Source organism: Saimiri boliviensis, chromosome 4 (assembly GCF_048565385.1).
Source record: "Saimiri boliviensis isolate mSaiBol1 chromosome 4, mSaiBol1.pri, whole genome shotgun sequence".
NCBI lineage: Eukaryota > Metazoa > Chordata > Mammalia > Primates > Cebidae > Saimiri > Saimiri boliviensis.
This window is the reverse complement of record NC_133452.1, coordinates 55,199,504-55,224,269: the sequence shown is the minus strand read 5'-3', so window position 1 is coordinate 55,224,269 and position 24,766 is coordinate 55,199,504. Positions and strand designations below refer to the sequence as shown.

The 24,766-nt window shown below is 37.3% G+C and overlaps 1 protein-coding gene across 3 annotated transcripts in view; it reads right to left on the bottom strand.

Moving 5' to 3' along the window:
* The window catches only part of HS3ST5 (heparan sulfate-glucosamine 3-sulfotransferase 5), a 302,878-nt gene that overhangs the window by 190,901 nt on the left and 87,211 nt on the right, over window positions 1-24,766 (bottom strand). The window contains exon 1 of one of the 3 annotated variants that reach the window (XM_074397584.1): window positions 1,464-3,398. The exons of the other annotated variants lie outside the window; for them this stretch is intronic. The gene's annotated coding sequence lies outside the window, so the exon portion shown is untranslated. Of the gene's footprint in view, window positions 1-1,463; window positions 3,399-24,766 lie in introns of those variants that run through there. 3 annotated transcript variants of the gene reach the window in all.

Sequence of the window (24,766 nt, the reverse complement as noted above, 5' to 3'; positions counted from 1 at the left end):
TAAACAATAGGACACAGGGATACCTGCTTCTCCAGGTTTCTAACTGTGTTAGCTGTGGCCAGACAATGTTTTCCAAGTTGGAGAACGGTAGGTAGAATTAGGATTGGAGAGATCCAAAAGGAAGAGAAGTAGGAAATGTAAGAGTAGACAATGCAAATTTTGTGCCTGAATAATATTCCTGAGTAGGCTTAATCTTCTGGTTCTAAAAAAACAAGTTGAAGTTTGCCTAAGGCATATTTATACAAGAAGTAATTGCCTTTGGGTTTCTATATACCTGTTATTTGGTTATAAATACCTTCTAGTTTTCTCAGGGTATTAAATCTGTTACAGAATTACTAAAATTAAAAAATATATATACATGTATATGAAAATGAAAAAATATGAAAAAAAGGAGACCTCCTACATGAAATGCATTTTGAGAATGACTAAACATAGTTCTCTTAAAAATTCCAGAGCAGGCTACTTTACACTTTTTCCCTAGAGTACTAAAAGATATTTTAGGAAACTAGTGAATCATGATTTAATATTCAATTGCTTTTCAAGCAAAATAAGAAATTCCACCAGAGTGTCAGTCATGATTTCATTTTTCCTGAAACATAAACTCCAAGGGATAGGCTGAAGCTGCACTGTTTATTTTGCTCCTCTGTATATAAATAAAAAATGAGATTAACAGAATGATGGAAGAATAGATTCATATGCTCTGTCTTTTCCTACATGCTTCTTTTCCATATGTGGGGGGAAAAACAAATTTTCATATGTAGGATACTTCGCTTGCTAAACTTTTTTTTTTTTAATGATTTCTGAATCTTTTGACAAAATTGTGTTTGTCCCCGGCATGAAAATTGATGTATGTTCTAAACTTGTAGCACAAACCTTTTATATTTCTTTAAAAATTCTTTTTTTGGGGCTGGGTGGCGTGGCCCACATCTGTAATCCTAGCACTCTGGGAAACTGAGTTGGAGGGGCAGATCACCTGAGGTCAGGAGTTTAAGACTGGCCTGGCCAACATGGTAAAATGCTGTCTCTACTAAAAATACAAAAATTAGTCAGGTGTGGTAGCATGCACCTATAGTCCCAGCTACTCCGGAGGCTGAGGCAGGAGAATTGCTTGAACCTGGGAAGCAGAGGTTGCAGTGAGCTGAGATTGAGCTGCCGTACTCCAGGCTGGGCAACAGAGCAAAGCTCTGTCTCATAAAATGAAAGAAAACAAACAAACCAAAAGTTCTTTTTCTAAGAATATGAGATTGCCCATTTATATATACTTTATACAGATATTCTTCCAATATTGGATAAGATGGTAAAAAGCTTTTATAATTCATCTCTAGTTCAAAGATTTAAAATACCCTATGATAGCTCCTATTAATAAAAAGTAAAATTATTCCTCATAATTTAAAAAATTCCCAAAGAAACAAGAGAAATAATAATGTATAAGAACTAAACAAGTAAAAAAAAAATACACTTACATTGTAACTCCTAGATGATCAGCTTTCTGTGATTTTCTCAATAAATGAGTGACAGAAGACTCTGGGAACTCCCAATACTCCATTAAAGTGATCTAAAAAGAATATCATTACAAGGAGAACTGGAATGTGATTAGAGAAACTAAAATTGTATTATAACAGGGAGGAGAGGGATAGATGAGAGTAGTACTGAAAATTTTGGAATTGTTTTCTTCTTAATAGGACCCATCTCCCACAAAACAATTCTTCCATGGAATCCTAGAGTCTTTGGAACATGGTTTGACCATGACCAGCTTTGAGAAGGAAGAGAAAATCCAGGAGTCAGAAGAAAAACCATGTTGATCAGGATCCTACATCCTGTAGGTAACGGCATAAGTCACTTATTTAGATGATCCTACAGATTTCCCTTTATCTGGAGGTGTATCCCTTGCAACAATCCATATTCACTGATCAATTCACAGGCCAGAAAAGCTGGTCCAGGTAGGGGACACAGAGAATACCAGGGTTTTGGAAACAGTAGTGGTCAGGAGTGGTCCCCATTCATTAATCAACCTTGTAGTTCAGAAATTTCAGCTCCTAATGACCCTGACCAGAATGAGAGTGCCTCCTTGAGCCAGACTCTCAGGTTGATAATTCAGAAATCTGTACCCTAAACAGTGGTACATTCCACAAGGGCTGATTTATTATGGGGTTAATTATAGAGAGCCATCTGGTCTACTTTGTTCAACACCCTGATCTTCCTCCCTCTGTAGTCCTACTATTGGAATTTATTTCAGGTCTTCTAAAAAAGTGATTATTAAGATATCTGCCATTTATTAATTCCTCTATATTTTATATTATAGTGGTAGTAGAAATCGTACACGACTCACATAAGGTAACATCCACTATACACACATACACTCAGGTCAACTATTCAATTAGGTAAATACATCTTTATTGAATAATTGTAATAGGCGGAAAAATTTTGTGAATGGATATAGCTTTATTTATAATTCACAGCATATCTTACACTTACATGTTTTTCCTTATTTAAGTGTTTCTTCTTTACTTTCAACTCCTTTAAAGTATTCTTACTTGTTTGATATAGCTTTATTTATAATTCACAGCATATCTTACACTTACATGTTTTTCCTTATTTAAGTGTTTCTTCTTTACTTTCAACTCCTTTAAAGTATTCTTATTTGTTTTTGATTAATAACAAAAATTTTTAAAAAGCTGAATTTTTCTGTGCTGTTTTGGGGAGCAGGAGTCTGTTGTGGGTATATTTCTCTGCTGATAATAGAATGTTTGGCTTATAGTGGATGCTGAAAGCATGATGATGACCACTATACACAATATTTTGCATGTACACAAAAAAGAAAAATGTTTCTAGTCTTTATCTACTATCGTTTTCATTTATTTCTGGTACCAGCCAGACAGATTTGCATTACTCTGAGCATTGGCATGATGTATTTAGATACGCTTTTCCATCTCTCCACAAGATAAAACCTATGCCATGTAACAATTGGTACTTCGATTGTATGCTGTGTTGAAATATTTTAGACTTTGCTAGGCTCAATAGATATAAACATACAGAAAAGATAGATGTTAAAGAACAGGAAAATGTTGAACCGTCTCCTTCTTCAGTACTGCTGACACTGGGCTCATGTCATCAGTTCCACTTTCTCAGAATGTTACACAGAAAGTGAGCTATCCATATTTTTTATGATGACCTTAAAAATGAGTCTATATGTGAAAAAATGACTTAAGACATCTTCTTGACTTATATAAAATGCAAGTTATAAATATGTTTTGAAAACTGTTGTGGGTACATTTCTCTGCTGTACAACTGAAGACTAGTGTATTTTTGATGAAAGGCAAGGAGGTAAACGATGCTGGGAAATGTAGAATATTCATGTGTTAATTTATACTATTGCACAGCATCATTTCTCTAGTTGAAAAAACATCCATTTCACAGAAAAACTAAGAAATGATATTCTTCTGTTAATATTAATACCAAGGGAAAGTTCAAATAAGTCAAAAATAAAACAAGATATGGTACTTTTTTTTTTTTAAATGAAAATAGCTCTTAACTGGGGCTAGGTGATGTGGCTTCTAATCTAGGCTCTACTATGGCCTGAGATAAGTTATTTCTTCTCCTAAATTTTTATTTTGTCTATTCATAAGAAAAGTGGTTGGATTAAACCAGAGGTTTTTAAACTTTGGCTACATTTTACACTATACCTGGGTGTAAAGAAATACCAATGCCCAGTCCCCATCCTCACAGATCTGGTGGAGAAACCAAGCCTCAGAAATTCCTCCATGTGATTTTGCAATCCCCCATGTGATATGCAACCCGAGTTGAGAGTCACCAATACATGTCCTCCAAGCACCTTTAGTGCTTAAGAGTGTATTATTCTGGAATTTCTGGGAAAAGTTCCTTTACACACACACACACACACACACACACACACACACACAACCAGGAAAAGTTTATTCGTCGTTAATCTGGGCGTTTGTTTCTAATTTAACAGTAGTTTTCTAGATAAGTCAGATCTATTTTTAATGAAAACCACAGTACCTTTTGTGCAAATTAGATAAAGTATTAATAAGGAAAATAAGTAAAGAGAAGTAGAAAAATGAAATATAAGCACTGTCAGAATATACACTTTCTAAAAGCAATTTTGTATCTGCTCATCAATATTTAATAAAAATGTTATTAGGTGCTTGTTTACATACAGCAATTTAGAATTCTAAGCTTTTAAAAATTCATCTACTTTAAACATACAAAATACAAAAAGATAATCATGATAGTGAAAACACAAAGTTCACTGCTACAGAAATGTTGAGACTTGGTCTGCTTAAAGGAGACAAAGAGAGAGGGTAGCTTGATGACTATTAAATGACTATGATTCTAATGTGAGTAAATATGTCTATCGAATTATTGGAAAAGAGCTTTCCTAGGAAACAGTTGGTGGCTCTTGCTTTTCTACAGGAAGGTCCAGAAATTGCTCAATAGTGTCTCTATGGACCATACAAACTCAGCGTAGCAGAACTTCTAATGGTTTAGTCAAAGGAAAGAGCATCAGTGTAGAGGATTGGCTGTGGCATAGTTTGCTTATTTGGCTAGAGGATCACTTTCCCACTATGTGATAAGGTAAAAAAAGATTTTTCTTGTATTTAAAAAGATTCTTTCTTGTTATAGATTTAGGATGTACACGTACAGATTTGTTACATGGATATACTGCATGATGGTAGGGTTCAGGCTTTTAGTGTACCCATCATCTGAATAGTAAACATTGTACCCAACAGGTAATAGAAAAAAGAAGGTTAAGAAAGTGTAAAGGAATCATTGGAAGAGGGCTGGTCTAATACTTCACATTTGCTGACTAAATATCCTGAGATGTCACCAACTACTTATTTTGAGATGGATAATAGACATGGTTGACTATTAGACCTATACCCTGAAGAAAAGAGAATGGGCTAAGTTTGTTCACCACAGCCCCCAACATCATATTAACAGGTTATTCTACATAATGTTGTTTTTCAACTCTATGCTCTGCCAGTGCTCCTCTGTACCACTGTCCAGCTAAGTAATATATAAAATCTAGTTTTATTGTCAGTTTTAAATTTGTAATTATCCCTTGTGCATTTCTGTTTCTAAGTATTTTCACTTTCTCCACTGTTACGCTTGAGAGCTTTCCAAAGATCATACTTTTCTATTCTAAGCACTCTGTGTATTGGACATTAAGAAATGCTGAAGGTAATCAGAGATTATTTTTAAAAATCACAGGCAAGCTTCCAACTATAAACTTCAAATTTGTGAACTTTTATACTTTCTTGAGTGATTTCAATTGGCAAAGTTGTTTAATTTCATTATATACATAAAAAATCCTCCTTGATTCGGGTTCTGTTATTAATTTTCAGTTAGAAAGAGGCATAGAAACAGGCATGTTCATGTACCAGGGTACCTAGTGGAGAGGATGACTTTCGGTCCCTCGAATGAAGCATACGTTTTGCTTGCCATCCATGCACGCTGATATGAGCTGCATCCATCAGGAGGGAGAGATGCATTTTAACAATTTGCACAAAAGTCCCTAAAAGTGGCCCTGTCCCTAGTCTTGAAATTGTGATGGTGTTTTCTTGGGGAGGGAAAGATGTATGAACTAAGTAATAAGTATATACGGATTAGACCTCTGTCTTCTCTCTTCTGTACTTTTCTGTTCAGCCACAGTTAGGAGGTAGGAGTTGTGTTTGAAACTAGGAGATGAGAACTACAGCCCTGTTTTGCCACCTATACTTAACTCTAGCCTCATTTTCTGCAGTTAGATGCAGTTGGCCTCCATCTGGTCTATGAGACACAGCAGCAGGGATGGTGAAATCACCACAGATAGGATGCTGAGAACTGTATCTGAGAGATTGCCTAATTCGGAGATCCCACTTTCTGTTTGAAGGGGCTTAATATCCAGAAATAAGTGCACCATACTCTCTGGGTCAGCATCAATTAAAATTTGTTTAATTAGGAACATTCATTCATTTATTCATCCAACAAATACTTACAGCATACCTTCCTTGTTCTAAGCGACGGGGATATAAAAATTCTTAGATACTTTGCAAGCACAAAGCTCATCACTGAATTCAGCTTAAACTGTTTTACGTCAGTTCTCGAGCTTGAACAAACACACACACACACACACACACGCACACACACATACACACACACACACACATACCGCTCACATTCTATTACACTGTTAATCTTTTTAGCCTTTACTAAGTGACTTAACTACTATTTAATTCTCCCTTTTCACAGCAACATTCTCTGTCTCTGAGTTAATGATGATGTCTCTGTTGCCAGACTTCCTATTCTATAACTTTAATAAAAGTCCCCTGCACACTTCCTGACCTAGGGGCAGATGGTGGTAGTAGTGGTGGTGGTAGTTCTCAGCTCCATCAAGGCCCCTCTATTATAGCTGCCTTTCATTCATGAGGCACCAATTCATAAAGCACTGTTTTGCCATTAGTTGTACTATTGCTTGACTCTTTTAAATTTGTTTTTAGTCCCATCTAAATGTATCACGATAAAATGAAATGACCCAAAATGTTTCAACGTTAAAATCCAGAATTTCAGATGTAGTGTGTATAAGGAGAGGAGAGGTGCTAACTGGTATTTATCCACTGGTGGATAAAAATATTATTTTGAAGGGTTAACTTGAAGTGGTCCTTTGTTGCTAAACACAAGGCCAGTGTTGCTGTTCTGATTTAAATCCTTCATGAAAAACTGGAGTAGATGCACAAATATATTTTTGTAATTTAAAGTGTAAAAAAGCTCACCATGTAATCTGGACTCTCTTCTCTATGTAATTAAAGTCATTTTCTAAAGTGTCTAGTATGAAAACACAGAGCCATAACTGTAGTTTTCAGCAATATCTTGTGAAAACAGCATCTTGGATCTTAAAATTCAGTATGCTGCTTTTTGTACTATATTACCCCAAAACTACTTAAATTGTTTGCTATTTAGATGTGAATACTGATCACACCAGAAATAAAAGCCAAAGGGGCTCTGGGTTTGCTGACAGTGTTATTCCAAGTGCCATCCCTGGGACCTACCATTTTGCCTAAGGAACAATGAAGCATGAGGACATTAACCAAGGCAGTTTGATATCAATGGGTCAGAAAATCAAAGCAATGACTCACCAATGAAAAGGCCTGTAATAAACTGAACAGGATTAAAAAAGAAATCACAAGGTGATTCATACCTTTTAAAAGAAAGCTCTTTCAGTTCTTATGCTATGTCTATATATTTAAAGGAACATCAGATTTTTTTTTTTTTTTTACTATAATACGAAGAAATACGTTATCTCCCTATTCTTGCCAGGACCTTTTCAAATGCAATAGACAAGAATTGCTTTAGTAAAATTATCCTTTTTGATAAACATTGCTTATGGAAAAGTCAAAACTTTATCTTGGGCAGTTACAAGTTTAATCAGGTTAAGAATAGATAAACACTGTTAATATTTCATTTTTTTCTCACCTTTTCCATTCTTTGCTTCTGTTAGTCCCCGTACTACTTCTGAAGCAATATTCTTCCTTTTATCTACTTTCATTATGTATTTTCTCTATTACTACTCACATTTTTTATAAAGCAGATAAACACTGAGAAAAACAACTTTCCATTCAACATTTTTATCATAAAATGTTGAGCTCTTATCAGGTAAAGTCATAATGAGGAAATTTATCCACTTGGTAATAAGATCTCAGGTAATATCCCTTTGCTATATTGGTTTTGCAACAAACTGCATCTTCGTTGTCAGACTTAGAAGCATAGTGATGGCTTTTTATAAGAGATTTTGAAAAGGTATGTTGAAATGTCTCCAACTAAAGCAGGCTGGGAGATTGGAAAATTTGATGAGTTTTGTATGGGGGTGTGTAACACACTATTAGAATAAGGAGAAGCAATGCTGCACAGTGGCATGACAAGATCTAAGAGATGTAAACGCAAAAATCTTCCCAAAAATCTTCATTAAAATTTGAACTTCTCAGAAATGTATATAATGACCATGCAATTTAAATTAATTCTCCTTCTGGGCCAGGCGCGATGGCTCAAGCCTGTAATCCCAGCACTTTGGGAGGCCAAGGCAGGTGGATCACGAGGTCAAGAGATCGAGACCAGCCTGGTCAACATGGTGAAACCCTGTCTCTACTAAAAATACTAAAAAATTAGCTGGGCATGGTGTCACGTGCCTGTAATCCCAGCTACTCAGGAGGCTGAGGCAGGAGAATTGCCTGAACCCAGGAGGTGGAGGTTGCAGTGAGCCAAGATCGCGCCATTGCACTCCAGCCTGGGTAACAAGAGCGACACTTCGTTTAAAAAAAAAAAAAAAAACTTAATTCTCCTTCTGTTATTTTCTATAGTACCATCCTATTTGGTTACATCATAACATCATCAACAATTGTTTACTGCTTTGGGTCATTTTTTTCTGTTTTTATATCTAGGCTGTAATATCCATAGGGCAAGTGGGGATATCTTGTATCTTCAGCATCAAGTTCAATTCATAGTCTATAACTTCACTAATACAATAGTTACTAGCTATTTGTGCTTGTTCGGCACTTGAAATGTGACTAGTCCAAACTGAGAGGCATTGGATCTCATTGAATTTTTAGGACACTGGGGAAAATAGAATGTAAAGTCTTATTAATGACTTTTATATTGATTACATATTGAAATAATAACATTTTGGATTTAATTAGGTATATTATTAAATTTAATTTTATCAGTCTTTTTTACCTTTTCCAAATGTGGCTACCAGAAATCTTAAAATTCCATATGTGACTCATGATGTATTTTTATTAAACAACACTTAAGTAAAAAAATTAATATTATGTATTACTTCTGAGGCCTCTGTTCTGTTCCATTGGTCTATATCTCTGTTTTGGTACCAGTACCACACTGTTTTGATTACTGTAGCCTTGTAGTATAGTATGAAGTCAGGTAGCATGATGCCTCCACCTTTGTTCTTTTGGCTTAGGATTGTCTTGGCTATGTGGGTTCTTTTTTGGTTCCATATAAAGTTTAAGGTGTTTTTTTCCAGTTCTGTGAAGAAGGTCAATGGAAGTTTGATGGGGATGGCATTGAATCTATAAATTACTTTGGGCAGTATGGCCATTTTCATGATATTGATTCTTCCTAACCATGAGCATGGAATGTATTTCTATCTGTTTATGTCCTTTCTTATTTCCTTGAACAGTGGTTTGTAGTTCTCCTTGAAGAGGTCCCTCACATCCTTTGTTAGTTATATTCCTAGATATTTTATTCTCTTTGTAGCAATTGTGAAAGGAAGTTCACTCATGATTTGGCTCTCTGCATGTCTGTTATTGGTGTATAGGAATGCTTGTGATTTGTGCACATTGATTTTGTATCCTGAGACTTTGCTGAAGTTGTTTATCATCTTAAGAAGATTTTGGGCTGAGACAATGTGGTCTTCTAAATGTACAATCATGTTGTCTGCAAATAGAGACGATTTGACTTCTTCTTTTCCGAAGTGAATACCCTTTACTCGTTTTTCTTGCCTGATTGCTCTGGCTAGAACTTCCAATACTATATTGAATGGGAATGGTGACAGAGGGCACCATTGTCTGGTGCCAGTTTTCAAAGGGAATGTGTCCAGTTTTTGCCCATTCAGTATGATATTGGCTGTTGGTTTGTCATAAATAGCTTTTACTATTTTGAGATATGTTCCACCAATACCTAGTTTATTGAGAGTTTTTAGCATAAAGGGCTGTTGAATTTTGTCGAAGGCCTCCTCTGCATCTATTGAAATGATCATGTGGTTTTTATCTTTGTTTCTTTTTATGTGATGGACTATGTTTATAGATTTGTGTATGTTGAACCAGCCTTGCATCCCTGGGATGAAGCCTACTTGATCAAGATGGATAAGCTTTTTTATTCGGTTTACCAGTATTTTATTGAAGATTTTTGGATCAATGTTCATCATGGATATTGGCCTGCAGTTTTCTTTTTTTGTTGTGTCTCTGCCAGGTTTTGGTATCAGGATGATGTTGGTCTCATCTACAACCATCTGATCTTTGACAAACCTGACAAAAACAAGCAACAGGGAAAGGATTCCCTGTTTATTAAATGGTGTTGGGAAAACTAGCTAGCGATGTGTAGAAAGCTGAAACTGGACCCCTTCCTTACACTTTATACAAAAATTAACTTCAGATGGATTAAAGATTTAAACAAAAGACCTAACACCATGAAAGCCCTAGAAAAAAACCAAAACCATTCAGGACATGGGCATAAGCAAGGACTTCATGACTAAAACATCCAAAGCAATGGCAACAAAAGCCAAAATAGACAAATGGGATCTAATTAAACTCCAGAGCTTCTGCACAACAAAGGAAACAATCATTAGCGTGAACCAGCAACCAACAGAATGAGAAAGAATTTTCACAAGCTACCATCTGACAAAGGGCTACTATCCAGAATCTACAAATAACTAAAATAGATTTACAAGAAAAAAGGAAACAACCCCATCAAAAAGTGGGTGAAAGATATGAATAGACACGTTTCAAAAGAAGACATTTTTATGTGGCCAACAAACACATGGAAAAAAGCTCATCATCACTGGTCATTAGAGAAATGGAAATCAAAACCACATTGAGATACCATCTCACGCCAGTTAGAATGGCAATCGTTAAAATATCTGGAGACAACAGATGCCAGAGAGGATGTGGAGAAATTGGAACACTTTACACTGTTGGTGGGGGGATAAGTTAGTTCAACCACTGTGGAAGACAGTGTGGCTATTCCTCAAGGACCTAGAAATAGAAATTCCATTTGACCCAGCAATCCCATTACTGGGTATATATCCAGAGGATTATAAATTGTTCTATTACAAAGACACATGCACAGGTATTTTCATTGTGACACTGTTTACAATAGCAAAGACCTGGAACCAACCCAAATGTCCATCACTGAAAGATTGGATAAAGAAAATGTGGCACATACATACACACCATGGAATACTATGCAGCCATATAAAAGAATGAGTTCATGTCCTTTGCAGGGACATGGATGAATCTGGAAACCATCACTCTCAGCAAACGGACACAAGAACAGAAAACCAAACACTGCATGTTCTCACTCATAAGTGGGTGCTGAACAATGAGAACACATGGACACAGGGAAGGGAACATCACACACTGGGGTCTGTTGGGGAGTGAGAGTCTAGAGGAGGGATAGCAGGGGGTCAAAAAGTTGGGAGGGATAACATTGGGAGAAATGCTTGATGTAGGTGACAGGGGGATGGAGGCAGCAAAACCATGGCATGTTTGTACCTATGCAACAATCCTGCAAGTTCTGCACATGTACCCCAGAATTACAGTTAAAAAAATAAGCAGCATGCATATCATCCTTAAACTTGATGAAATAAATAATGGAAGGATAAAAAAATAATATTATGTGTTGAATGAATAATGAATAAGTGTATGGATGGATGAATGGATGGTACCCGCATCTAGAGTTGACACTACCAAAATTTATACTATATAACTTTTGAGAGGATAATACTCAAGAAAAATAAATCAATACTGGTACACTTTATCAATGTTCCCCATTCTTTGTCTCTTCAAGTATCCATGCCCACTGCTATGTGCCTTTTAGTTTGACCCAATAAGAAAGTGGGACCCCTTTTCTTTGGGTTTGATCATGTGGCTTGTGTTGTTCAACTTGAATTGCTCACATTAGTGAGCATGATGTGACCAAAGGCTTGAGCAATGCTTGCACTACTGAATCCGCCCTCTAGCACATTCACTATCGTGAGAATCTGTCTGAGTTAACTGGCTTGTCCAAGGAGGATGAGATATATATAGAGCAAAACTAAGCTGCTCCAGTGGAGTCGAGCCTAATCCCCAGCTGATCATCCACAGAAACAAACCAGCTAAGATCATCATAGCTCCCCAGCCTATTCCAGCCTGGATTAGCTGAGACCAAGTGGTCCACAGACCCATGAGCTAGATAAATGCGTATTATTAGATATTGCTGAGATTTTGTGGTTATTATCCTGCCCTCATTCAAAATACCTAAATGATGTAGAAAATACTATATCATCAGAACTAAACTGAGTGGACAATAGAGATCTCAGCATCATGGTTAAAAATCTCCTTCTGACTTCTTAGATAAAATATTTTTGGACACCATGACACATATGAGAACTAAGGAAGATACTCTAGTGGGAGCTGGACAAATTCAATCTACAAGTGTAATTCATTGGTTATCATGAGGGTTTTTAAGGTAAGCAGTAACAGGGATGCTAGGACTTAAGTGGAATTGAATAGCACAGCACAGTTCTTTATTTTCCAAGCAAGTGCTGGATTTGTTAAATCCAGATGTAGCTGTTCCTAGATTTTTTTGTTGTTGGAGAAAAGCTCCCAGGTTTGTCTTATTACACAGACTGCTGAAGAGGATACTGATTTAGTCCACTTGGGTCATCCCCAGATGGTGTCCCCAACACACTCCTAGGAGTGTCCTTCTACTGACTGACTGATTCTTTGGGCTTTTGTGATACCAAATTAGAATAGTGAGAATGAGATAGAAGTGGAATTATAGGTAGAATAGCAGAGGGTAAGCTGAGGAGAATATCGTCCTTTTGTAGAAGACAGAAAAGCTCCAACAGTGACAGAGGAGTTTGTGAAAGGGCTTTAAGTAAGAGGACCCAGATAAAGTGAGGTTATAGAGACCATGGATAGAGAAGGAAAGAAGGTTTTAGCAAACCTTTCTGCAGGTTTTTCTGTATGAATTCCCTTTATAATATTGGAAAACTGTAGGTAGAAAACTTAATTTAATTCACAATTATTTTTTTAACAGTCTCTCATAGATTGATGTCTGTGGATTGCAGCTTTATGGTAATGATTTTGTACAAAAAAAATTATTATGGAATGAAGTCATGGCATGGTGGCTAGAGTGGACAGAACACACAGGACCTATAAGGTTATTTACTACCCATATCACTTACTAGCTATGTAACTGGACAGTTAACTAAACCATTCTGAGACTCATTTTCTTGATTTATACCATGAAGAAAATAATGTATTTCATAGGTTCTTCTCACGATTAAATAAGACAGTGAATGTTTAAATATCTAGCTCATTTTTTAGACATAAATGTTAGGTGAAATATTGGAGCATGGTGTTTTCTTTATGAAAATTCAAGGTTTGGCTTAAAGACACTGTTCCTGTGTCCATACCTCCAAGCTGTGCTTCAAAGTCAGGAGCTGAAGCTGCCTACTTAAGCAGTTGCTAACTGACAATGACATCTCTGTTTCCCTTACAGTTATTTTTGTGGAAGGCCCTCCCCCCCAAAAAAAATCTGTTCCTTAACATCTGTAACTGATAAGGAGCTTCTCTAGGTAGAGAGAACTCAAATGCTAGGAAACTGAACCAATAAAGAAGTGACCACTTATGTGGACTTTTAAATTAAAAGGTTGAAAGATCAATACATTTGGTTCCACTATTATCTTGTTTACTTCAAGGGGGAGACAGCAGATATATACCCACAATCAAAATAGTATTTAGATCCTATGATAACATCCTACCTTCAGTAGTGAAATTTGAAAATATATGTTGTTACTGTATGGGAATTGACTATGGACTTATAGAATTCCAGTTTTAATTAGCAATACAACCAGTGAATCACAAGGTGGCATCTAGGTTTTAGATACTATTCGGTGTAGAAGATCCATATTGAAAAAGCATCGGTAATTACATATCTACAGTTTGGAATTACAACACGAAATAAACAGCTTATGCTATGTAGGCAGCATCTTGTCTAAGAGTGCACAGAACAAATACAAGAAAAAAATAGATTAAAAAGATAAATATGCTTTTCTGGAAATTAGAAAATATCAATACAGCATCATGTTTCTGACATAAAATGAAGGTTTAGAGAGATAGAATGGTAATGTGCATCCTAAACCACAGTCATAAGACAGAAACAGATTAGGAAAACATCTGGTTTTCCCATGTACTTGTGACATTAATGCCTAACATCAAATGAAAAGTCAGGATCATCATCGAGAATCATGTCTTGGTATGCGGCCAGCCTACTAGCATGGATTGTCACATTGGAACACCAGAGGTGAGAAGAATGGGCGACAACAGGACAACCAAGCAGAAGTGGTCTGGTGAGCTGGTGTGGGGACAGCCATAAGCTGTGAGGGCAGATACAGTCCTGCAAGGACACTGAAGCATAATTTCAACAGACACTGTGGAGAGCAGTAGACTGCTGAGAAGCTAGAGAGCATGATAGATTGCTGTGACACATAGAAATCAGGGACAGTAACTTGTTTTCAAGGCAAAATCAACCAAACCTCATACAAATGGCAGACTCCCAGAGTCCTAGGCTCAGCCCATACCAGCAGAAGCCACCAACAGTCTAGACAGGCATTATACACATAGGTGGGAAAGAAAAGCTGTATACACATGGGAGCCAAACCCGGTTAGTGAAACTAGTGCCAGATAGCTCCTGGAAAAATGCTATGCTTTATACTGACATAAAGGTAAAAGTTTTTATGGAAAGGGTTCGGGAAAGATGTTTCAATCAAATTTCATGACCCCATAGAAACTGAAGCTTAAATGATGGAGTAGCATGCATCTTCAAGCTTTGGATGCAGGCAAACTGAATAAGGTTTTTCACACACTGACCTAGCCTGGAAATTCTTAGCATCTATAACCCAGGATACAGCATTCTACATACATAATGCTTGTATATGAGCCACATTATATTCTCTGTTAATTAAATATCTTAAAATGACATTGTAGGAGCAGTGCTTGTCCCACATTCAACTATTTCAATGATACTAGAAAAGGGAAATGTGACACAGAGCAGTATTTCCTGAACTAAATTACCCAGAGAAATTACTGGGAACTTGCAGGTGTGGCTGAAGCACATGAGTTTTTTAATTTGTCAGATAGCATCCCCGCTTAAGTCACAGTGTTTTTTTGAGGATAGAAAGCGATAATAGACATAGATGTGGTTTTGTAATCTATCAAGCACTACACATACATATTGCAAGCTTTAAAGTTAAAGTATAATCAAGAGGGCTTCAACAACAGTGTTCAAAGCAGAACTATTACAATTGGCTTTTGTACTCAGTTCTGCTTTAAAGACAATAGGATAGCTTGTCTGGCAGTCATTTAAGCTAAGGCAAATAAAAAGTGGCTTTAATGATACTTTAGGCAACACTTGTACAGCAATGTTCCTATTAAAAGAAAAAAAACACAAAATCTCTTCCTCTTCTTGTCTTAATAGTTATAGGAAATCCATCTCCTACTCAAAATCAAGTTTTATATTGGCTAGTTTGTTTAGATCTTACACAACTTCTGAATGTAAGGGTAAGCACTGTTTACCAACTTGTAGTCACTGCAAAGTATATGGGTTTTGTTCTGCTTTACCAACAGGAGAATCTTCAAAGAGAAAAGATTTCTCTTTTAGCCAAACTGTTACTTTATCTACACAGACAAAGCAAAGAAAAAAAACAGAAAAAATCAACTTTGAATGAGAAAGTAAACTCTATTCTTCCACCACACCTGGTTTCATTTATTATGGTAACATGAAAAAGAATCATAAAAAGAGATTAAGCAAAACTTTCTTGTTTTCTAATATTCTTTTCTTTTCAATGAAACTTCCTAACCCAAATTAAGCAATTTTTGTAAAGCCTCTTAATTTTTTTTCTTTTGACATCATGGTGGAACTGGTAATTCACTCGACTGTGGGTTATTGTTTCCTGAATCTTTTTAACTGTCCTTCTGAGGTTAAACTTCCACTGTTGTTATTCTTGTTGCAACACCGCGGTTCTTCAGCTTTCATGAATTTAATACAAGAGATCACAAGGGAGGTGCTTGTACTTTTGTAGAGGTGTCAATTTGAATTGGGAATACCAACCACTCAAGCAATGAAAGAATTAATATAGTGGCTACCAACATGTTAGGCTGGTCTTTACTTGTTCCTTAGTGATGAAAACCAGAAAACTGCATCTTTATGAGAAATGAGAAAGAAACCAAGAATAAGATAAACTCCAAAAACTAGAAAATGCGTGAATTTGAGCTTTGAGACTAGTCCAAGAAACTAGAGTGACTGGCAGAAATGTGATTTGGAAGAAAACACTCGATCTTCTACAGTCGATTTATAAGTCACAAATTTGTCTAGTTCAAGATACCAGAGTATTTCTTATAATATAAAAAAGCTACTCTTTCATGTTTAAAAGTCTGCAGTTAAAAATAAATTTAAGAGACTCCTTGGGGTTAAGCACTTTGTTTTCTAGTTACCATTTTGCTTTCCCCATGCCTCTCTGAGCATTGTTATCTCTCATATTTGCATTTCAACCCTTATTTAATGTCTGTATTTTTTCTGTTCTGCATACTAGACAGCCCAGTCTATGTAAGCATAAATAATACTGAGTAGGGTTAGTAACTTTAATTTTGTTGAAGTCAACAGAAAATTGTTTTTCTAATGAAATTTAAAAGCCTAAACTTATTTTATTAAAAATAATAATACATAGGTCAGGAGTGGTGACTAACAAGTGTAATCCCAGCACTTTGGGAGGCAAGTCGGGTGGATCCCCTGAGGTCAGGAGTTCAAGACCAGCCCTTCCAATATGGTGAAACCCTGCCTCTACTAAAAGTACAAAAATTAGCCGGGTGTGGTGGCACACCTTGAGTAGTAGTTCCAGCTACTCAAGAGGCTGAGGCAGAAGAATCCCTTGAACCTGGGAGGTAGAGGTTGCAGTGAGCCGAGATGGTGCCACTGCACTCCAGCCTGGGTGACAGAGCAAGATTCTGTCTCAAAAATTAAACAATAAAAACAAAAAATAGTAAAATGTAAAATATTCACTATCGGCTTCACTAATTATATGTACATATGAATGTCAATCCTTTTGGGAACTAGACCTATAGCAATTAGTTGGCAATAGGAGAACAACTAATCTTCATTTAGAATACAATATTATGAAAGATTGCTATAAAAATTATGCATCTCTAAATAAGAAGGAAGCACTAACAGTTTAGTACAGAAAGTTCTGTTAGTTTTCAAAATTTACCCAGGTTGTGTAATTGATAAGCAATTGAATAAAATAAGAAATAAAATTAAAATTAAAAAAATTCATCTAGCAATAATTTAGGTATTTATCAGATAGTCATGGGCACCAGACTGCTGAACAATTACCTCATTTGGTTGATGGTCTGGCCATTCATTCATCAAGTATTTATTGAATGTCTGCTATGGGGCCAGTCACTGTGTTAGGCTATAGGGATAAAATTAATGAATCAAAACAGACAAGGTCTCTTCGTTTATGAAGTTATAGTTTAATGATTCAGACAATTCAATTATTTTCAAGATAGAAGTGTATTTTTAGGAAAATAAAAGTTACAATAATCGAAATAAAAGTTAATAAGATGGTCCTTACATTCTGTGGTTTCAATATGTAGCAGTTTCAGCTAACACAGCAGCAAGCAAAAGCAAGAATGGCATGTCATATCATATCATTACCAGCTGTTGCAGTCTGGTAGCAGATACTTTAGGCCAAAGACATTGTTTATACTGACCATCTATCCCTATTTGATTTTTAATGTTTTTTTCTGTGTATATGCTATTTGAGGATACCTGTGATACTTTTGGTTGTTTCTGCTGATGATAGAAGTGCTACTCAGTTTTTCAGAATTTTGCCAAGACTAGCCAATTTAACCAACGAAAAGCTTGAAATAATTTCCTTGTGATTTCCTCTTTTCTCCCCTACTTAAGGAATATACTATATAACCTAAAAAAGTCAACTTCCAGAAATTCATTGCCTATCTCTGCTTCTTTTATTAATACAGATTTAGCACATATACACTAATTAATAATTAATCTTTTAGGCCGAGGGCAACCCCTTACATGTTTTTCTTAATCTACCATTTGTTACTTGTACTTTCATTGTGTAAAAAATGTCTTTTACTTTACTCAATCATGCATTTAAAGTTACTAGACATAATTTGTGTGAATGGCAAACAAGGCACGAGAGAGAATAGAAGAAGCCCTTGGAAATCCTTGGATCCATACCTACTATTTTGTACCTCAAAGCTCCTCTCTGGGTATGAAGATGAGGGCCCTGCACTGTAATGGATGCCCCTCCTTTTTAGAACTGAGGAACTCATTTCCTCAAGTGCTAAGAGTGTTGGTTGCAGTTGCCCTTGGCTGAAGGAGAAAAACTGCCTTGCCCAGGGTCTGGCCCCTCCCCAGGGGTGTTTTGCATCCAGTGATTGGTCAGTGTGGGATACAAAAGCCAGACACCTTTGCCTCCATCTGGGACAGCTCTGGGGAGCCAGTTAAGTCAAGAGTCCCCATGATAACCTGGGGACTCTGTTGTAACAGTGTTGCAGGTGAGCCTCTCCATCTGTCCAAACTTTTTTCCACATTTCCCTTCAGCGTTGTTAACAAACACATCCCAAAACTTCATGCACACACATTTCTCATGGATCCAATTTCCAAGGAACTTAAAGGGTGATAATGCACCAAATGAAAAACAAAGATAACTAATGTAAAAATAAATCCATACAAATCTGAAATACTTGTGTATTTGTCTCTATTTTCATGCTTTGTAATCATTTGCTTTTGAAGTGAGTAAATAAATATTATTGATATAATAGACTCTCTGCACACAATTATGATATACATTGCTTAAGATTGAATTTTAGGGAACAGTTTGAATTCTCTACCCTTTTATTAATATAGATTTAGCACATATGCACTAATTAATAATTAATCTTTTAGGCCAAGGATAAAAAAATTTTGTAAACCAAATATCCCATTATGATGAAATGGGATGGAAGGAAATTGAATACAAATAAAGATTTGAATTCTTTGAGAGCTAATGACAAAATGTGATAGATTTAAAAATTTATATTTTCATTGACTAGAATATGAAGGAGATTAAGAAAATTATCAGAGAAACCTAAGAATTCACCAAGTATATGACCATAACAAATATATTGCGAACTTTGACCTGAAGGAAGAGACATTTTGTCTTCTCTTGAATAAAAGTTTATTTTTTTGTTAAGTGTTAATGTTCAAACTATAAGTTATAACTCTATTCCAGATAAGCAGTGAGATTATTGGAAGGACAGCCATACTATACTTGCTTAGAGTCTACACTAGTGCACCTCACTGGTATGGACTCACTTGCTTATTAAAAAAGTTCACTTGCTTACTCATGACTTCAACATTGAGTGTTTAGAAGTCTTACAGATGCAGAAATTATTCTCAAGTGTTTTGAGTGAGTACATGAAAGAGAAAATGGGAAGGAAGGCTGCAAAATGATTATTATCAACAAATTATCAGAAGCAGGAGAAAGCTTCTGAAATGAAATTTTCAGCACTAAAACCCAGGTTCCAAGAAATGCCTCCATGACATTCTGATTCCATTTAATTAGCATGGGAAAAGGCAATACAGAAATAGGGGTAAATTCTTGAATCAAAGAAAAAGTAATGTCTTAAAAGTAATGTAGGTGACTTTGGTGTTGCAGCAGTATTATGTGAAGGAGAGTGGCTTTCCACTGTACTTCAGCAGTGAGGCACTTACTTCAAATGAAATCTCATATGGAAGCCCAATATGTCAAACAGATAAAAGAGGACTAGCTCTATTAAAGCTGGAGATACATCCCAAGATGCCCTTAGAGAACATCTAGGGCTCCATGGCATGCAGTGAAAAAACCAACAGGAGAATTGGAAAGTTCTCAAGTGTGAGCACTTGAAGGAAAGAATTATATATATATATATATATATATATATATATATATATATATTTGTTGTTGTTGTTGTTGTTGTTGTTGCTTCTCAGCATTTACTTTCCTATTTCTCCTTCCTAATAGTATTCAAAATTCCAGTCACGTGGTTTGGATGGAATTGACTCCATTCTTGTATTTGGGAGTGGACCCTGATTGGCTTAAGCCAGTCAGCATATCTAATCTCCAGGCCACACCAATTAGTTAAGGGTTGAACACAAAACCCAACTTGAGCAAATCAGAGCTGCAAAAATCAATTCCAAGTTGTTTTGTGCTAGATTTGGTATCTGAAAATACATAACCCCAGGAGCTGCTGATGGTTATATTGTGACAGTAATGGAGGAGACCCACAAAAATGGATCCTGCACTGAGACGTGGCAATGAGAACCGAAGACAGTCATCCTAATTAATTCATTTGAGCCACTGTATCAAGAGTAGGCTGAAGCTAGCTTAACTTCTCAGTTACATGACAATAAATTGCCTTTACTCTTCAAGTCGACTTTTCCTTGTGTCTTCTGTTACAACAGGAAACCACTGTAACTGATATCTGTTGTGTCCCAGAATCTAGGAGAGTACCTCACACACAGTGAGTAGCTCAGTATTTGTTGACTGAAAGAGGTAGGAGTCATAAATTATAATTCTTTCCTTGGCCCTAACTGGCAAGTAACTTAACTACTCCAGGTCTTATTTCCTCTATTTTTAAAACCAGAAGATTGTTCAGATTCATCTAAAAAAAATCCATTAGTACACTAACACTTAAGTGTCTCTATGCCTTCATGCAGAATATTGCTTAGGTGTTTGTGTCTCAGACAACCTGCAGAGGTTTGAGAGTTAATGTACTGATTCAATTCTGCATGAATTTAGCCCACTGAGCATTTTTCATTAACTGAAGGTTAAGGTGGCCCTGTTCCTCCCTCAGCTGACTGCCTGACTGTGAAATTATGGTGACCCTCAAAAGAGAGGCAGTACATTGGAGGACTGGAAATGTGTAATTCACGAGCATCAAAGCAGGATTATTTCTACTTGTTTAAGAATATCCTGAACTTCTGTGGAGGATGATGAGCATAAACTCCAGATGGGTGCAAGAGAAAGTTATGATATTTGAGGATAATCATGGGGGTACTTAGAACTCTTTATCAAACTTTCATGATGTTTAAGAGACTCTGAACAGAACGTGTTTAAAAATGAAAAATAATGCCTTCTTTTGAAAAAAAAAGTCATCTATTTATAAAGTCACTCCAATTTAAGGCTGACCCTATTTGAGGCTTGTGACAAAGCACCATCATCTTTGGGTCTTCAGAGGCCAGGATGGGAGCACAAGCTCTGCTCTTTCTTTCTTCTTTTGTTTTTTGAGACAGAGTCTCACTCTGTCATCAGGTGCCAGGCTGGAGTGCAGTGGCGCAATCTGAGCTCACTGCAACCTCCACCTCCTAGGTTTAAGCAATTCTCCTGCCTCAGCCTCCCAAGTAGCCAGGACTACAGGTATCCGTCACCACACCCAGCTAATTTTTGTATTTTAGTAGAGACAGTGTTTCACTATGTTGGCCAGGATGGTCTCAATCCCTTGACCTCATGATCCACCTGCCTCGGCCTCCCAAGGTGTGGGGATTACAGGTTTGAGCCACTGTGCTGGCCCGCTCTGCCCTTTCTGTATGCATTTTCATAGATCAGGTTGTTCCCCATCATAGCTGCAATGTGGAGCAACGCTATGCAAGAGAATTATAATGCAAGTGAGTCACATATACAATTTTACATTTCCTGGTAACCACATTTTTTAAAAAAGTTAAAAGAAACAGGTAGCTGGGCATGATGGCTCACACCTGTAATCCTAGTCCTTTGGGAATTGCTTGAGACCAGTAATTCAAGATCAGCATGGGCAACACAGGAGATGAGACTCCATCTCCACAAAAAATAAAATACTAGATGTGTGAGTATTATAGTGTGTGCCTGTAGTCTCAGCTACTCTGAGGCTGAAGTGGGAGGATCTCTTGAGCCCAGGAATTTGGAGTTCAAGGCATCAGTGAGCTGTGGTGGTGCCACTGCACTTTAGCCTGGGCAAGAAAGTGAGACCTTTTCTCAAAAAAAGAAACAGGTGAAATTAATTTTAATTTACTTTATTTAATCCAATATATGAAACACATTGTTTCAATATGTAATCATAAAAATATTAATATGATATTTTACATATTTTTATAGTAAGTCCTCAAAATCTAAAATTACGCACATTTCAGTAGCCACAAGTACTCTGTATTGGTCAACGAAGATCCACAGAATCACTGTTTCCTACTGGGGTTTTGTTTTGTTTGGAGTGAGGTGGGGAGAATTTAAAATGCAAATACTATGAAACACTGTAATTTAAATCTGAAGAGTTAGCATATTCCTTCTCAAAAGGGCTATAAGTTTTAATATGGCCCAACACTGGGAAAGAGAAAGAGAATAACAGGAGAGTAGAGGAGGCTGTGGGCTTGCAGTAACTTGCCTCAACTTGTACACCAGGTCTCCAAGTTCAGACATGACACTCAGCAAAATCAGAAGCCACCAAAATGTTCACACAGGGGATAATAATGAGATTCAATTAGCGTTTTTGGTCTTTCAGCCAGTCTACTTGGCTTCTGTATACTGAATGCATGGTGAGATAGTGTTTCAGATATTCATCTATTTTTTACTCCCTGTGATTCGTTTTTCTCCCCTATTCTCTATTTAAGCAGACAGAAGGCCCTCTGCTCATTGCCTCAGGAAAGGAATATGGCAAGGAGAAAAATAGAAATGTTCTCTTTGGCTCTTTTGATCCAAAATTGCCTTGGAGCAATTTAGAGATTGTGTGCAATGGGTAACAGGAAGAGAATGTGGAGGTGTGAGAAAAGGCAAGACAGGAAGGGCAGTCCACCAGGCAGAAAAGAGAGAGGCCTAAAAGGAGAGGAGAAAATAGAGAGAAGAGAAAAATAAGAGAGAGGAGAGAGGGTTCTGAATTATGGTGCAGAGGCTCTCGGGGCTCTGCATCCTGGGAAACAGGATGAAGCACACTGCCAGGTGGAGCCTCCTGGCAGCCAGTGTGCATCAAGGATGAGATTCTCGATTGTCCCTGCCCCACCTGAGATTTGGCAGAGTGGAAGACCCTGAACTTCCCAGATGAATATGTTTACTTTTCTCACCATCCTGGCAGGTTCAACATGGCTTCAAAACAATAAATTGCTAGTGCTATGAAAAATAATATTAACATAATCTGTTCTGACACTTGAGTTGTGGATTGGGATTCTTACCAGTACAGGTGCTAGGCTGAGGCTACAGAGGCTATAAAAAGGCTATTTACAAGTCAAGTAAGAGAGTTCAGTTTCTTGAGTAGGGTAGCAGATCTTCCAGAGAGAGAAAAAGATGGTGCTAAGTTCTGCTCAGGAGGCAGAATTGGCAGTGGTATTAGTCTGTTTTCACGCTGCTGATAAAGACATACCCAAGAGTGGGTAAATTATAAAGAAAAAGGGGTTTAATGGACTCACAGTTCCATGTGGCTGGGGAGGCCTCACAATCATGGTGGAAGGCTAAAGGCATGTCTTACAAGGTAATGGGCAAGAGAACATGAGAACCAAGTGAAAGGGGTTTCCCCTTATAAAACAAACAATCTCCTGAGACTTATGCACTTCTACAAGAATAGCATGGAGGAAACCACCCCCATGATTCAATTATCTCCCACCAGGTCCCTCCCATAACATGTTGGAATTATGGGAGCTACAATTCAAGATTTTGGTAGAGACACAGCCAAACCATATCATTCTACTCCTGGCCCCTCCCAAAATCTTACATCCTCACATTTCAAAACCAATCATGTCTTCCCAACAGTCCCCCAAGGTCTTAACTCATTTTAGCATTAACTCAAAAGCCCATAGTCCAAAGACTCATTTGAGATAATACTAGTCCCTTCCACATATGAGCCTGTAAAATCAAAATCAAGTTGGTTACTTCCTAGATACAATGGGGGTACAGGCAATGAATAACACACCCATTTCAAATGGGAGAAATTGGCTAAAACTAAGGAGTTAAAGGCCCCATGCAAGTCTGCAATACAATAAGGAAGTCAAATCCTAAAGCTCCAAAATTATCTTTATTGACTTCATGTTTCACATCCAGGTCATGCTGATGCAAGAGGTGGGTTCCCATCATCTTGGAAAGCTCCACCCCTGTGACTTTGCATGGTGCAGCCTCCCTGCAGCTGCTTTCATGGGCTGCACATTTTCTGCAGACACCATTGAGTGCCTGCAGTTTTTCCAGGTGCACAGTGCAAGCTGTTGGTGGATCTACCATTCTGGGGTCTGGAGGACTGTGGCCCTCTTCTCACAGCACCAGTAGGCAATGCCCCAGTGGGAACTCTGTGTGGGGGCTTCTGCCCCTTTTCCTTATGCCCTGCTCTAGCAGAGGTTCTCTGTGAGGGCCCAACCCCCACCCCTCTGCCTACAGCAAAATTCTGCCTGGACATCCAGGCATTTTCATACATCCTCTGAAATCTAGGCAGAGATTCCCAAAACTCAATTCTTGACTTCTGTGTACCTATAGGCTCAATACCATGTGGAAACTGCCAAGATTTTGCATGCTCTGAAGCCACAGCCCAAGCTGTACCTTGGCCCCTTTTAGCCATGACTGGAGTGGCTGGGATGCAAGGTACCAAGTCCCTAGGCTGCACATAACACAGTATCATTTTTTTCCTCCTAGGCCTCTGGGCCTGTGATGGGACAGGCTGCTGCAAAGGTCTCTGACATGTCCTGGAGATATTTTCCCCATTGTCTTGGTGATTAACATTTGACTCCTCATTACTTATGCAAATTTACACAGCTGACTTGAATTTCTCCTCAGAAAATGGATTTTTCTTTTCTGTTGCATCTCAGGCTGCAAATGTTCTACATTTTTATGCTCTGTTTCTGTTTTAAAACTCAATACTTTTAACAGCACCTGAGTCACTTCTTGAATGCTTTGCTGCTTAGAAATTTCTTCTGCCAGATACCCTAAATCATCTTCTACAAGTTC